Genomic DNA, 17415 nt, shown 5'->3' on the forward strand with positions numbered 1-17415 from the left:
AAGGTAACTCGATAATTTATTAGCAGCACAAATAAAGAAATAAATACCAGAACATGATCACCAACTTAGTGACAAGAGAGAGAAAATCACTACAAAACCAAGTATAGCAACAGAATTTGATAAATAATATTCTAAATTATATATGTCAGAGAAACCTTGTAAATAGAAGATAAAATATTTTATGGAGAAAATTCAATTCCCTAGAATGCGACCAGAAGTGGAAAATCTTACAAAACACATTACAGCAGAAGTTATGCAAACAACACTTTAAAAAATGGAACCCAATCCAGACAGGTTTACAGCAAAATATTACAAATTATTTTATATTTGCTGGTAAATCCACTATTGAAAACCTTTAATGAGATCACAGCTCCCCCAAAATAGGGGAAGAAACTATAGTTATACATTCAAAATCCAGGAAAGGCCTTAGAAAGATCAATAGCCTTGTTAAATTATGGACCAACTTAACTTTATGGAGAAGTACATATGAGAGCACCATTTAGGCTTCATAAAGAACCATAAACTGTATCCAAAAAGTTTTAATTGTGATTCACATTATAAAAACCCATACGGAATACTTCTCTTAAACACTGAAAAAGCCTTTGACTGGATGAAATGGAACTGCCTGTTTTATGTTATGCTATTTTTTTTGTTTTCAACATGGACTTTAACAAATTGATTGAACTGATTTATATGATGCCTACATCTCAAATATTAGTGAATGGATCAATGTTGGAACATATCAAACTGTCAAGAGGCACTTGACAGGGCTGACAGGGCTGTCCTATGCCACCTCTGCTATTTAATATTTTTCTTGAACCTTTGGCAGAAGTTATATGCTGTAATTTAGCTGTGAGAGGTCCTAGATGTGGTACAGGACAACAAAAAATCACTCTATGTGCAGATGATGTAGCTTTAATTGTAGAAAAGCAAACAAACACAGAGGCATGTATAAAGCTTTTAGAAGAATTTAGTCAGATTTCCAGATACAAAGTAAATCAGAATGGATGGGATTTAATTAATCAAAACAAGATAGGGATGACATAGCATGCAAGTTTTGGAAACCTTAGAGAGATACACCAATATCATATATAACATAATCATTTTACTTGTTTAGCAATATGCCATTACAAACATAGATCATTCAAAGCTGAGACACAAATTTAGCTCTTAAATTCCTAGCTGCCAGGGCAAATAAGGAAACACACATTGAGATATAATTTTCCTTGTCCGATAGCAAAAAACACACAAACTTATTTGGTGAAACAAATTTTTTCCTACGATTAAATTCAGACAGATATTTCTCACTAGGATCTTTATATAAAGGACACTGGGTAACATAATGAACAACATCCTCTATAGATGTTTTACAAAACACACAAAACCGGTGTTCAAAGGGAAACTTTTTATAACGACCATCAAAAAAGGCGGAAGGCATGACATTAAACCTTAGCTCAGTAAAAGCAATTCTGCATGGAGCTAAAGTAATTACCTCTAAGCAATTAGCTTTCTGGTGATCTGTTTTAAAGCATGGGTACAGCCTGGAAAATCTCAAAGAACTGATAGTTAGCATATAAGTTAAAGAAGCTCTCCTGTACACAAACTGCTTTAACTGTATTTTAGACAGTAACTGAATCTCAGTCAGCTCACTATTAAATTCTCTAGCAAGTGTATGTAAAGCAGCAACTCGCTTTTGGGCATTTAAGGGTAAGCCATAAGCTATGGAGACTAGAAGGGAGGGTGGCAAAGCTAATATTCTGTCATGAAAATTTAGGAGTTGAACCTGTATTCTGACCTAGACAGAAGGCTAGCCCCCTTCTGAATGAATATGCGCAGCAGGAGTATCAACAGATAGGCCTAAAACTTTCTTTTAAAAAGAGCTTTGAACCTTCTCCAACTCATGAACAGAGCTTGGAAAAGTTACTTTTTTGGACCACAACTCCCATCAGTCCAATCCAGTGGCCAGGCTGGCTGGGGCTGATGGGAGTTGTAGTTTAAAAAAGTAACTTTTCCAAGCCCTGCTCATGAATTAATGAGTGGCTAAGACCCCAAAGCTCTGCACCATATAGCATAGAAGGGACAACCCTTGCCAAAACATTTTTCAGGGCTGGAACAACCAATTTCCCACCCTTAGTGTAAAAGAATGTCAAAATATTTCCAGCAACACATCTTGTTTTAGCAGTAATAGCATCCAGGTGAACTTTCCAGAAGGAGTTTGCCGCAAAATAGACTCCCACATAGCAAAATGATTTAGTCTGTTGGATAGGATTATTAAAAATTGTCCAATTGAATATAGGAAATCTCTTACCAAATACAACCACTTTAGTTTTTGAGAAATTGACATCAAGCTATTCCTGCTGACAATATTTAGCCAGCAAATCCATCTGCTTGTTCAGGCCACCCCTTGTCTAGGGTAATACAACCATGTCATCTGCATGTAAGAGAAGAAAGCCCACCGGTCATTATTGGCTTATAAAGTATTTTCATAAATACTGGGTGAGTTTTTCCTTGCCAGATGAAATCTAATAATTTTTGACACCTTGTAAGACTGGTTATGTTTGTTTTAAAAGGTATATTCATACATAGATATAAACTATAAGGGAGTATATTTTAACTACTGTGAATCTACCTATCCATGTCATATTTAAATATTTCAATTTCTTTAAAACATTTTCTACTTTCCATATTTGTTTATTATCACTGAGGTTAGTCTGGGTTAACTAGATACTTAAATATCTTATTGGTGTTTCACCCTATCCCAATTAAGAAGGCTATCAGCAGGCTCCCCTCCTTTTTAGCCTTTATATTAATGATCTGGTCAAACTGCTTGGGAATATGGATGCATGTCCTCCAGCTGTAGGAAACAGGAAGGTCAGTATTTTCCAAATATAAAGTATTACCATCAGGCTGCAGAGTTAACTTTTTAAAGAGAATGCTTTCTTAGCTTAATATTAATTCTAGAACAAAATGATTTATCAGTAAAGCTGAGACACACCTTATAGTATTGTAACTACAAAAATCTATTAAATATCAAAGCTAATCCTTGCATTAGTACTGCTCGGAGGCACATGTTACCAAATTCTTCCAAGCTACACAGGAAGTGGATTGGACTGTGAAAGGCCAACCTGAATTGTGTTTGCATTTTTACCGATTTGTAGGGCAGTCCAATATCTCAGAGAGGAGGTCAGGTCTCCTGCTCCCCTGGTGTATTCACTATAGCTGCCCAATTTCCCTGCTTTTTAAAGTTTGATAGAAATATCTGTTGGCTATAGGTATGTTCTTAAACTGCAAGGTTTTTTGCCTATTAGTGAATAGATATAGATATATAGATACAGATATAGAGCAATCTTTTCCTAATTTTCTGATGATGTTTTTATTATCAGTGGAAGGGGGGAGGAGCTGTGACAAGTGGGATGCCACAGGATTCTGTCCAGGACCCAGTATTGTTAAACTGATTTGGGTGAAGCAGTAGATGGGATGCTCATCCAATGAAACTGAAATGGGTGGGGTAGCTAATACCTCATAAGTCTAGAAACCATTTGAAGATGATCTTGACAGATTGAAGAACTGGCTCAAAATTAACAGAATGAATTCCAATGGATATATTTTTTATTTATTTTTTTGAATTTAGGTAGGAAGAGTTAGACGCACAAGTATGGGTGATATCTGGCTTAACAGTATTACATGTAGAAAAAGATCTAGAGATTTCAAGATTTTTCACAAGCTAGAAAAGAGTCAGCAGTGTGATGTGTCGGCAAAAAAAAAAAGCAAATGAAATTCTAGGTTAAATCCACAGAAGAGTCACTGGGCAAAGGGGAGAAAGTGAGAACCCTCATTCCTGTGCATTTCAGTAGCACCCCATACAGGACTCCTCCTACAGGAGAGTGCTCTGAGGAAGAATTCTGATAAGCTGCAGTAAAATTGGAGTTTTTAAATATTTGGTCTAAGGTGTTGAGAGAACCTTGTAACATATAAATCTCTAGAGGTACCCCAACCTGAGATAGTTGGAAAGCAGGTAGAGTAACTTCTCCTGCCTGTCCCTCAAGGCAGGAGTAGTCTTGAGAAGGCACATACTTCAATCATGGCACAGCCCTTTGCTGATAGAGAGGGCTTTTTGGCTGCCTTCCAAAGAGTCAGTAAAAAAGAGCCAGTAGATGGAGAGTTTGTCACTTTTGAAATGAATGCACAGGAATGAGGGTTCTCACATTCTTCCCTTTGCCTGGGGTCCGGGACTATTCAGATCCTTTATTTGTCTGCCATTGTGTGTACCTAGGCATGCATGGTTGCTGACAGCAGTACTCTGAATGCAGCCTAATGGTAGGAAATCCCTCCCAATGAATCTTAAAGGTAGATAAAATGTACAGCTTGGAATGTACAGCTATATGTGCAGGGGCTATTTTCAGGCATTCAACGAACACTTGGGAGAATGGGCAGAGCCTGCTGCTATCTTTCTAACATCCATTAATCATGCAATAATTTCTGAAATTCCTCTGAAAGAGTGCGAGGCCAAGGCCACTTAACTAACAGTTTAGCTGTCTACCCCTTTAATCCTGCCCAAACCTCCTAAATAATCATTGGCTTGATGCCTGTGACTGAGAAAAGGGGCATACATGTTGCTTTGCATGTAAAAGGTCCCAGGTTCAATCCCTGGTATCTCCAGGTAGGGCTAAGAAAAACCCCTGCCTAAAACTCTGGAGAGCTACTGCCAGTCAGCGTCAGCAATGCTGGGCTAGATGGACCAATGGTCTGACTTGATATCAGGCAGCCTCCTATGTTCCTATGCTTCTTGTTTCCTCAATATATTTTGTTATTTGTCCTCCCCTGCCTCCACTTAATGCAACCCAACTGCATGGTTATGATGCCAGCAGTAACCAGAGGGACTGTAAACTGTACAGACCCTGACCCTTACCTTTGGCTTGTGGGCAGAGGGTGGAGAGATTCAGATGCTGGCTCCTGGTGTGCTGTGGAGGCAAAGATCCCTTTGGAGCCCCTTTAGTTAGTTTTCACTAGGGGTGCACAACCATTCTGTGATTGGGGTGATTTTGCCCCTCCCTAAGTTGAACCCCAATGTCAATCAAGTGCCCTGAATCAGGACAGGGCCCTCAAAAAGCCTTATGTTGCTCTTTCACTCTGTTTTCTTGTACTCTGTGCTTTTCTGTCACTATAGTTCATATTGTAAAAGGATGAACTTGAACTTTATCTAGTTCCTTTTTGGACAGGATGAGCTTGAATTAGAACTATCCCTTTTTAAAATGGACTTTAAAAGCACTGCAAAATAGAGAGAGGCAGAATATTTACACAGACAAGTGTAGTTGGACTGGCATTCTCCAAACCCTCTAGCATTGGCCTTCCTTTCAGATTTCAGGTGGAAAGTGTTATGGGCCACCTCTGTTTTCCCTATGGATATTGGTCATCCCGAGTTCTTAGTATTCAAAATAAGTACATAAAACCATAGAAAATTATATAAAAGATAGTATAAAAATGTAGTATAAAAAACAAGGCTCTAGTTAAAATTTTCCTTTCCCCCTTGGATTGTGTTACTTCCACTTTGAGGCAATATTCTCAGTGAAACATTGATAAGAAGTCCGGGCATTCAGCTAACCGAAGTGCTTGTGGCTGATAGAAGTGAATTAGGTAAAAATAATAAAGAAAAGGAGGCTAGGATGCAGAATTAGAACGCACATGGATGTGAGTATGCAAAGCCTAGATTAAGATAAGCAAATGCTGTAAAAACCAGCCGGCCATGAAGTTCAGGGTCAGTTGTCTGACACTGACCGAAGACAGAAGAGAACATCTGCTCTGCTCTGGGTGTTGAGATCTATGCACTCCATGGATGAGAATACAGTGGGGCCAGAGCTTGGAAAAGTTACTTTTTTGAACTACAACTCCCATCAGCCCAATCCAGTGCCCATGCTGGCTGGGGCTGATGGGAGTTGTAGTTTAAAAAAGTAACTTTTCCAAGCTCTGAGTAGGGCCCCACCCATACGGTGGGTTACATTCCAGACCCCCACCTAAAAGTGAAACCCACTGAAAAGCGGAACTCCGTCAATAAAATGGCACCCGATGCCCAAAAAACATCATAAAAGTGGAACAAGCACTGTATGAGTGGGGCCTTACTTTAATTGAAAGCCGCCATATTAGCAGAACTCCGAAAAGCGGGCCGCCGAAAAGCAGGGCCCTACTGTACTCCTTTACTGACTCGAAGTGATGCAGGCAATACCATGAAATGTAATGTATTAGCGTACATCCCCAATATCAGTGCTGTGTATGATCTGGATTCTGGTATACGGCTGTCCACTTGTAGCTGCAAATATGTATGTTATATGTTTATAATAAATAGAAAAGAATAAGAGTTTCCGTTGATGATTCTACCATTTTCTACCTGAGACATCCCTAGATTTGAGAAGGTTCTCAAGTAGGATCTCTGCCCATTTGGTTCGCTGAGTCAGATCTAACTGCTGGCAATAACAGTGGAAGCTTAAATTACCTCAACGTTTGTCATACAAGTTACCTGGGTGGACACGGACTGAGGGGAGACACAAGAATAGTGCACAGTTTCACAGATAGAGATGGTTCAAGGCCATCTCAAAAGAGATGCCAGGGACTGACTTCAGAATACCCAAAATGTGTGAGGAGTGATCCAGGAAGTTATCTTACCAGCTGAATGAGCAGCCCCAATTTTCCAAGGTGCCCCATGACCTCAGTAGGCATTTTGTTGAGTTCTGCTCCTCCCCATTTGAAATATCCCTGTTCAGAGCTGTGGCCTTAATGGTGTTCTTTGGGACCTTTCAGGTAGGTGAAGAAAGGATGGTAATCAAAAGATGCACAATTGCTATCTGAAATGGAAGGGCTGGAACATAAGGACTCAGCATGTTCTTAGACCTCATTCCTTCCAGCTTCTACCCACAAGACACGCTCACATACACAGAGGTATCTGTCAGAATAGCGAAGTAACATTTTAAGCATACAAATCAGAGCTTGGAAAAGTTACTTTTTTGAACTACAACTCCCATCAGCCCCAGCTAGCATGGCCACTGGATTGGGCTGATGGGAGTTGTAGTTCAAAAAAGTAACTTTTCCAAGCTCTGCAAACTGTGCAGTAACTAGAGTGCAGCAATTGGATTAAAATTATTTTCATGCTAAAGGAGTCTCACTCAAGTTTTCCTGATAATTAAATGGCAGAACTGTAATTGCTGAAAATTCAGGGTGCAGTTAGCTTGCCTAGCAGTGTGAAGGTGGATCTAACTATTACAGGAGCTGTATGTATGACACCAAAAGTAGCAGCCTGCACCTTGCTCTCCGTTCCTGACAGTAAGTAAAACAAAATGTATATGACATCACGGTGTTGCAAGGTTTATTCTAAAGTGCAGTTAGACACTTTTTGTGCCGTGTCAAAAATTGTGCAGTGTGAAGTAAGTTTTTGTGTGGTTGGGCATATAGGATTTAATAAGTAACTAGCTAGTTTCTAAAAAAGAAATAGAGAACAAATAAAAAGCAATGGAAAATAAAGATGAATACTGGTTCCTTTCAAATCTTCATAATTTATATTAATAGTATATGATGGGATTAATTACTTGACTAGTCAAAGACATTTATTGATTCACATTGAACTCTACTTAAACAGTATGTAGGTTTGCAACTGTTACATCAACATCAGGGAAGCACCAAATACAAACAAACCCAGAGGATGAAAGCCTCAGGGTGCCAAGGACAAACAGAAGGCAGAAGGCAGCATGAATGCAAACTGTTCCAATGTTTATTCAGGCCCGAAGAGTTTTAGGTCAGTAAGACCCTTTCTCAAGGGCAGTATGAAAATCCTTGACAACAACTTCTTATAGAAAATCCAGGCGGAGCACAAACAGGCTAATGTGTGGAAACATTATGCTGAGCATGCTAAATTTGTTTCAACATGATCAGATTGTCACCATCTGAGACTGAGTGTAGTGAGTAGTTTTTGCAGTCCTCTTAAAAATTCCCTTAAATCTCATCTGCTCTCTTGCTTTAGCCATGTATTTGCTTTTGCGCTCTCATTTTTTAATACATAAGAGCACTGATGCCCTAGGATGCCATTTGATGAATGGTGGCATATTGTGATAGATATAGAGGTATTCATTTTCTGAATGAACTGAGACTGTGTTTCTGCTGATGGACTTCATAAGAACATAAGAACATAAGAAGAGCCTGCTGGATCAGGCCAGTGGCCCATCTAGTCCAGCATTCTGTTCTCACAGTGGCCAACCAGGTGCCTGGGGGGAGCCCACAAGCAGGACCCGAGTGCAAGAACACTCTCCCCTCCTGAGGCTTCCGGCAACTGGTTTTCAGAAGCATGCTGCCTCTGACTAGGGTGGCAGAGCACAGCCATCATGGCTAGTAGCCATTGATAGCCCTGTCCTCCATGAATTGGTCTAATCTTCTTTTAAAGCCGTCCAAGCTGGTGGCCATTACTGCATCTTGTGGGAGCAAATTCCATAGTTTAACTATGCGCTGAGTAAAGAAGTACTTCCTTTTGTCTGTCCTGAATCTTCCAACATTCAGCTTCTTTGAATGTCCACGAGTTCTAGTATTATGAGAGAGGGAGAAGAACTTTTCTCTATCCACTTTCTCAATGCCATGCATAATTTTATACACTTCTATCATGTCTCCTCTGACCCGCCTTTTCTCTAAACTAAAAAGCCCCAAATGCTGCAACCTTTCCTTGTAAGGGAGTCGCTCCATCCCCTTGATCATTCTGGTTGCCCTCTTCTGAACCTTTTCCAACTCTATAATATCCTTTTTGAGATGAGGCGACCAGAACTGTACACAGTATTCCAAATGCGGCCGCACCATAGATTTATACAACGGCATTATGATATCGGCTGTTTTATTTTCAATACCTTTCCTAATTATCGCTAGCATGGAATTTGCCTTTTTCACAGCTGCCGCACACTGGGTCGACATTTTCATCGTGCTGTCCACTACAACCCCGAGGTCTCTCTCCTGGTCGGTCACCGCCAGTTCAGACCCCATGAGCGTATATGTGAAATTAAGATTTTTTGCTCCAATATGCATAATTTTACACTTGTTTATATTGAACTCTTTGCCATTTTTCCGCCCATTCACTCAGTTTGGAGAGGTCTTTTTGGAGCTCTTTGCAATCCCTTTTTGTTTTAACAACCCTGAACAATTTAGTGTCGTCAGCAAACTTGGCCACTTCACTGCTCACTCCTAATTCTAGGTCATTAATGAACAAGTTGAAAAGTACAGGTCCCAATACCGATCCTTGAGGGACTCCACTTTCTACAGCCCTCCATTGGGAGAACTGTCCGTTTATTCCTACTCTCTGCTTTCTGCTTCTTAACCAATTTCTTATCCACAAGAGGACCTCTCCTCTTATTCCATGACTGCTAAGCTTCCTCAGAAGCCTTTGGTGAGGTACCTTGTCAAACGCTTTTTGAAAGTCTAAGTACACTATGTCCACTGGATCACCTCTATCTATATGCTTGTTGACACTCTCAAAGAATTCTAATAGGTTACTGAGACAGGACTTTCCCTTGCAGAAGCCATGCTGGCTCTGCTTCAGCAAGGCTTGTTCTTCTATGTGCTTAGTTAATCTAGCTTTAATAATACTTTCTACCAGTTTTCCAGGGACAGAAGTTAAGCTAACTGGCCTGTAATTTCCAGGATCCCCGCTGGATCCCTTTTTGAAGATTGGCGTTACATTTGCCACTTTCCAGTCCTCAGGCACGGAGGAGGACCCAAGGGACAAGTTACATATTTTAGTTAGCAGATCAGCAATTTCACACTTGAGTTCTTTGAGAACTCTCGGGTGGATGCCATCCGGGCCCGGTGATTTGTCAGTTTTTATATTGTCCATTAAGCTTAGAACTTCCTCTCTCGTTACCACTATTTGTCTCAGTTCCTCAGAATCCCTTCCTGCAAATGTTAGTTCAGGTTCAGGGATCTGCCCTATATCTTCCACTGTGAAGACAGATGCAAAGAATTCATTTAGCTTCTCTGCAATCTCCTTATCGTTCTTTAGTACACCTTTGACTCCCTTATCATCCAAGGGTCCAATTGTCTCCCTAGATGGTCTCTTGCTTTGAATGTATTTATAGAATTTTTTGTTGTTGGTTTTTATGTTCTTAGCAATGTGCTCCTCAAATTCTTTTTTAGCATCCCTTATTGTCTTCTTGCATTTCTTTTGCCAGAGTTTGTGTTCTTTTTTATTTTCTTCATTTGGACAAAACTTCCATTTTTTGAAGGAAGACTTTTTGCCTCTAAGAGCTTCCTTGACTTTGCTCGTTAACCATGCTGGCATCTTCTTGGCCCTGGCGGTACCTTTTCTGATCTGCGGTATGCACTCCAGTTGAGCTTCTAATATAGTGTTTTTAAACAACTTCCAAGCATTTTCGAGTGATGTGACCCTCTGGACTTTGTTTTTCAGCTTTCTTTTTACCAATCCCCTCATTTTTGTGAAGTTTCCTCTTTTGAAGTCAAATGTGACCGTGTTGGATTTTCTTGGCAATTGGCCATTTACATGTATGTTTAATTTAATAGCACTGTGGTCACTGCTCCCAATCGGTTCAACAACACTTACATCTCGCACCAGGTCCCAGTCCCCACTGAGGATTAAGTCCAGGGTTGCCGTCCCTCTGGTCGGTTGCATGACCAACTGGTCTAGGGCATAGTCATTTAGAATATCTAGAAACTTTGCTTCTTTGTCATGACTGGAACACATATGCAGCCAGTCTATGTCCGGGTAGTTGAAGTCACCCATTACTACCACATTTCCTAGTTTGGATGCTTCCTCAATTTCATATCTCATCTCAAGGTCTCCCTGAGCATGTTGATCAGGGGGACGATAGATCGTTCCCAGTATTAAGTCCCTCCTGGGGCATGGTATCACCACCCACAACGATTCTGTGGAGGAGTCTGCCTCTTTTGGGGTTTCGAGCTTGCTGGATTCAATGCCTTCTTTCACGTATAGAGCGACTCCGCCACCAATACGTCCTTCCCTGTCCTTCCGATATAGTTTATATCCAGGGATAACCGTATCCCACTGTTTTTCTCCATTCCACCAGGTCTCCGTTATGCTCACTATATCAATGCTCTCCTCTAAGACCAAGCACTCCAGTTCTCCCATCTTGGTTCGCAGGCTCCTAGCATTAGCGTACAGGCACTTGTAAGCAGTGTCTCTCTTCAAGTGTCTTTGGCACTTGTGGTTAGGCCTGTGGTAATTTTGCTCTTCTGAATTTATATCCTGTGCCCCTGCTCTCACAATGCCTACTTCTAGGCCTACCCCTTTTAAAATTTCATCATTTCTTTGGTTTTTATCCCAGGGGGGAGGTTTATTCCGAACCGGACCTTTCTCAGCTCCTGTCGGGTTTCCCCCCTCAGTCAGTTTAAAAGCTGCTCTGCTTTTTTGTTTTAATGTATTTTACAATCGTTTTTTATGATGTTCTAAAGTGTTTTTAGTGCTTTGTTTGCTGCCCTGGGCTCCTGCTGGGAGGACATACATGTAACTTCAAGGCGGTGCTTGTGCTGATGAGACATTCAACATTAGCACTAGGTGGCTTAGCTGCCAGAATATGTGCCATGGGCGTTTTGATACAGAAAATGCAAGAAAATGAACCAAATGGGAAATGTTATCTTGTGAACATCACTGATGTTATCAAGCAGAAGTATCTCTCCATACTCTAGTGAAGGTTCTGCCAGATCAAGGTCTGCATCTAGCACTTTGTGAACTTCTTCCAGGTTTAGTGAAGGTTGCAAAGTGGCAAAAGCGTTCATACTGAGCAACAGATCAGCATCACCTTCAAAACATTTACTCAAGAACTCAACAAGAGAGTCAACTACTTCATTACAAACAGCACCAACATATCTCCTGTCAAATACATGCTGGTGGTGTTTCTTGCATCAGTGTCTGCACTTTCTCATCAGCTGAATTCCTTTCAGCATTGTGGATCCACCTGGATTTGCAGTGGATTCATCCCTGAAAGCACTGACCCACCCACTGCTTTGCCCAAACTCACTGGAGTCAGACATTTATTTATTTATTTATTATTTAATTTGTATCCCACCCTTCCTCCCAGCAGGAGCCCAGGGCAGCAAACAAAGCACTAAAAACACTTTAGAACATCATAAAAAACGATTGTAAAATACATTAAAACAAAACAGCGTTAAAAACATTTTTTTAAAAAACTTTTTAAAAGGATTAAAAACGTTATTAAAAAACATATTAAGCAATTCCAACACAGATGCAGAGTGGGATAGGTCTCAACCTAAAAGGCTTGTTGAAAGAGGAAAGTCTTCAAAAGGCGCCAAAAAGATAGCAGAGATGGCGCCTGCCTAATATTCAAACGGAGGGAATTCCACGGGGTAGGTGCTGCCACACTAAAGGTCCATTTCCTATATTGTGCAGAACGAATCTCCTGATAAGATGGTATCTGCAGGAGGCCCTCACCTGTAGAGTGCAGTGATCGGCTGGGTATATAAGGGGTAAGACGGTCTTTCAGGTATCCTGGTCCTGAGCTGTATAGGGCTTTGTACACCAAAATTAGAACCTTGAACTTGGCTCGGTAGCAAATGGGCAGCCAGTGCAATTCTTTCAGCAGTGGGGTGACATGTTGGCGATACCCTGCCCCAGTGAGCAGTTTTGCCGCCGCATTTTGCACCAGCTGCAGCTTCCAGACCAACCTCAAGGGCAGCCCACATAGAGCGCATTACAGTAATCCAGTCTGGAGGTTACCAGTGCTTGGACAACAGTGGTCAGGCTATCCTGGTTCAGAAACGGCTGCAGCTGTCTTACCAGCCGAAGCTGGTAAAAGGCACTCCTAGCCACTGAGGTCATCTGGGCCTCTAGCGACAAAGATGGATCCAGGAGCACCCCAGGCTACGGACCTGCTCTTTCAGAGGAAGACCCCATCCAAAGTAGGCAACTGACCAATTATCTGAACTCGGGAACCACCAACCCACAGTGCCTCCATCTTGCTAGGATTCAGACTCAGTTTATTGGTCCTCATCCAGCCCACCACCGAGTCCAGGCGGTGGTCCAGGGCTTGCACGGCCTCTCCCGATTCAGATGTTATGGAGAAATAGAGCTGGGTATCATCAGCATACTGCTGACACTTCGTCTCACAGCTCCTGATGACTGCTCTCAAGGGCTTCATATAGATGTTTAACAGCATTGGGGACAAGATGGTACCCTGTGGCACCCCACAGCACAGCTGCCAGGGGGCCGAAAGACAATCATCTAATGCTATTCTCTGAAAGCGACCCTGGAAATAGGATCTGAACCACTGTAAAACAGTGCCTCCAATACCCAGAGCTCACGAAGTTGGCCCAGAAGGATACCATGTTTAATGGTATCAAAAGCCACTGAGAGATCAAGTAAGAATAACAAGTTGCACTCCCCCTGTTCTTCTCCCAATAAAGGTCATCCATCAGGGTGACCAAGGCTGATTCAGTCCCATAACCAGGCCTGAACCCAGACATGAGCATGGAGGTGTTCTTTTCTTTAGTAGTTTTAATAGAAAGTTTCACTTCAGAGAGCTTCATGAATCTGCTTGGTTACACAGGATTCAGCATCATGACTAGGATTGACAAGGCACGACTACACTGCACTAAGATGTTGTTGCAGCAACTAGACACGCCTCTCTACTGACCTTAAGTAAAGATGGGTGGGCATCCAACTTACATGTATTGAGTGTCACTGTGGAGAGTGCATGTGCAGACGAGCAATCCTCCTCAAAGGGACAATGAGGACTCATTAAGGTTGCTGGCGCCATAGCCAACATGTCAGAGGTGAGGGCGTCTGGACCCCCTCATCAACATCCCTCTCAGGAGAGGGCATGCTCAGTGGTGCCAACGGTGGCAGGAGCAGGGTGAGTGAGGAAGGGGTGAAGGGAAGGGGGAGAGACAACTTCCTGATTGGGCAGTGCTTCCCCAGTAGTCATTCATTGGCGATCACTCGTGTCCGAGTAAGATTGTCTTCCATGATGAGGTCTTTAACAGTGAATCTGTACGTGACAGTGGAGGCCAATTCTGGATCCACACAGCTTCCCACAGTGAGGACATAGGTTTCCAGATGGAAGATGGTCACGATGAGAATTGGTTTGAAGTGCCTTCTGCTTAGCTCGTTTGTCCCGTTCACCCTGTATTCGTGCTTCTTCAAAGTCCACAGCACCTTTGATAATAGCCGGCCTGCATTTGGGACGTTCAAGGGCCCAGACTTCCCAGTTCTCGATGTTCATGTTACATTTTTTTAGATTCGCTTTAAGAGCATCTTTAAACCTCTTTTGCTGTCCACTGATGTTCCGTTTTCTATCCTTAAGTTGGGAGTAAAGTAGCTGCTTTGGAAGACGGTGATTAGGCATTCGAACAACATGGCCGGTCCAGCAAAGTTGATGTTGAAGGATCATTGTTTCAACACTGGTAGACTTTGCTTCTTCCAAAACACTAACATTAGTTCATCTGTCTTCCCAAGTCATTTGCAGAATTTTCCAGAGGTAGCATTGGTGGAATCTTTCAAGAAGTTAGGAGTGGCGTTTATAAATGGTCCATGTTTCACAGGTCTACAGTAAGGTTGGTAGTACAATGGCTTTGTAAATAAGCATTTTGGTCTTCCTGCGAATATCCCTATCCTCGAACACTCTACGCTTCATTCGAGAAAATGCGGCACTCACAGAGCTCAGACGATGCTGAATTTCAGCGTCGATGTCAGCTTTTACAAAGAGATGGCTGCCGAGATAGGGGAAGTGATCAACGTTTCCAGTGTCACACCATTAAGCTGGATCGATGGTGCTACAGACGGACTAGTTCGCACCTGTTGATGAAGCACTTTGGTTTTTTTAATATTAAGTGAGAGCCCAAGCTTTCCATATACTTCTGCAAAGACATTTAGGATAGTTTGAAGATCTGTCTCTGAATGTGCAGAGACTACATTATCATCGGCATATTGAAGTTCTACAACAGAGGTTGACATTACCTTACTTTTTGCTTTTAGCCTACTGAGATTAAAAAGCTTTCCATCTGTTCGATATATGATTTGCACACCAGTAGGAAGTTTTCCCTCAATAAGGTGTAGAATCATAACAATGAAGATAGCAAATAAGGCAGGAGCAATGATGCATCCCTGTTTTACTCCTGATCAAACTCTGAATGGATCGCTCTGAAAGCCATTGTTGTCCAAAATTGTTGCTGTCATGTTGTCATGAAGGAGTCACAAAATATTCACAAATTTATCAGCGAATCTAGTTTTCAGAAGGATGGTCCATAGAGCGGTTCAATTCACAGTGTCAAAGGCCTTAGTGGGATCAATAAATGCTATATATAAAGGTCGTGCAGTGAAGATCATGTTCACTGTCCCCCTGGAAGGGTGGAAACCATTTTGAGATTTGGGGAGGACATCCTCTGAGATCGGCAGGAGGAGGTTTGCGAGGATCCTTGCAAGGATTTTACCTGCGGTAGCAAGAAGAAAGTTACCTCAATAGTTCCCACAATCTGTTCTATCACCCTTCTTAAAAAGGGTGATAATTATGGCGTCCCTAAAGTCTTCCGGGATCTCCTCCCTCATCCAGATTTTTCCGATGAGCTTATGAAGTTGTTGTGTAAATTCAAGCCCACCTTCTTTAAAGACTTCAGCAGGAATCCCATCAGGTCCACTAGCTTTGTTATTCTTCTTTTGATTGACTTCATCCAAATTAGGGGATACTGCAAGCTCGTCTCTAGTTTGTTGTGGAATTTGCAAGAAGACCTCATCAGCCACGATAGAGGTACGATTAAGGAGGTTGTGGTAATGCTCTTTCCAGCGCAGTGCAATAGACTATCCTTAAGGAGTTTGCGGCCATCCATTGAACGTAAGGGATTTGTACTCTAATTTGTTGGTCCATAGATGTCCTTTGTGGCATTAAAAAAGCCCCATGCATCGTGAGCATCTGCAAAGTGATGGATTTCTTGAGCTTTCTTTATCCACCAGGCGTTCTTAAATTCTCTAGTTCTTCTTTGGACCTCAGCCTTTGCACTGGTATAGATTTTTTTCTTAGCAGCACAGTTAATGTCTTTCTGCCATATCTGGAAGGCTTTCCTTTTCTTGTCGATGATATGTTCAATCTCACTATCATTCTCATCAAACCAATCCTAAAGTTTCTTAGTTTGGTATCCAATAGTTTGTTCACATGCTGCAATAATGGATGTCTTCAGTTTAATCCAGTGTTCCTTGACATTTTCCATCAGTAGATGTTTCTTGAGAGTTGTTTGAAAGCAGGCTCACTTAATAGGATCTTGAAGGGCATGGATATTCATTTTCTTCCTTAGAGCCTACGTTGAGGAACAATATTAATGGCCATAGTGGATCGAATTAATCGGTGATCTGTCCAGCAGTTATCAGCACTCATCATAGCCCTAGTGAGGAGTACATCATGACGATCTCTGGCACGGACAATTACGTAATCCAGGAGATGCCAGTATTTTGACCGAGGATGCTTCCATGATGTTTTAAATTTATTTTTCTGACGAAAGAGTGTGTTTGTAATAACAAGATTATGCTCTGCACATTTAGTCAGAAGTAGAATGCCATTCAGGTTGCTATTGCCAACTCTTTCTCCTCTTCCTTCTCCTCCTCATCACTCCATTGCCAACCCACAGGACTCATGACACCCACCAATCAAATGCTGTTCTTTCAGTGTTGAGAGCTTACATTTTACTGATGTAGTCAGCTTCTCTATATCAAGGATGGTGATCCCATCTCCTTGTAGCTGCTTCTGGTATCTACTAAAGACCATAAGTAGATCAGCCAAAAAAGGCATAAGTAAAAGTTTTTCCTCATCAAGGAGTAATACAAGAAACACACATGCTGCCTTCTCCTCAGACTTCTTTAAGAAGAACACTAGAGAATGCCAGGACACTAATACTGAATTCACCAGTGAGAAGGAAAACTTTTTTCACCTGACCTCAGAAAGTTTGAGGCAAAAAGGTGGCAGTTGTTGGTGTCTGCAGTGGCCCAAAGTTCTCTGGATCTGATGTGTGGACATATGTGTTCAGCCCCACAAGTTGATAGAGCATGTGCCCAACTTCACAAACTTGAGTTATTTGTTGAACTCCATGCAAGATTAATCCTGTGGATTCCACACCAGATCTTCAACAGAGGGACAAAACATTTTTAACAATCACCCTTCATTTTGGATTGGAAGAGAGCCCACAAACCAGACTTTTCACTCATATTGTTGGATACTCCATCTGTGACCAAGGAGGATGCATGCATGAAGATATGCATTGGTACCACAACTCTGACTGTCTTGCTGCATGTATCTTCGACTGTATCCAGTACTCCTTTTGCACGACTGCTGTAGAGTTCACTGGCACCTAGAAAATGCAGGTCCTCATCACCAGATTTTGTAATGACTTTTGCATGATGTAAATTTTGTCAATTCTGGTTCA

The sequence above is a fragment of the Rhineura floridana genome, chromosome 1 (genome assembly GCF_030035675.1).
Source record: "Rhineura floridana isolate rRhiFlo1 chromosome 1, rRhiFlo1.hap2, whole genome shotgun sequence".
Lineage (NCBI taxonomy): Eukaryota > Metazoa > Chordata > Lepidosauria > Squamata > Rhineuridae > Rhineura > Rhineura floridana.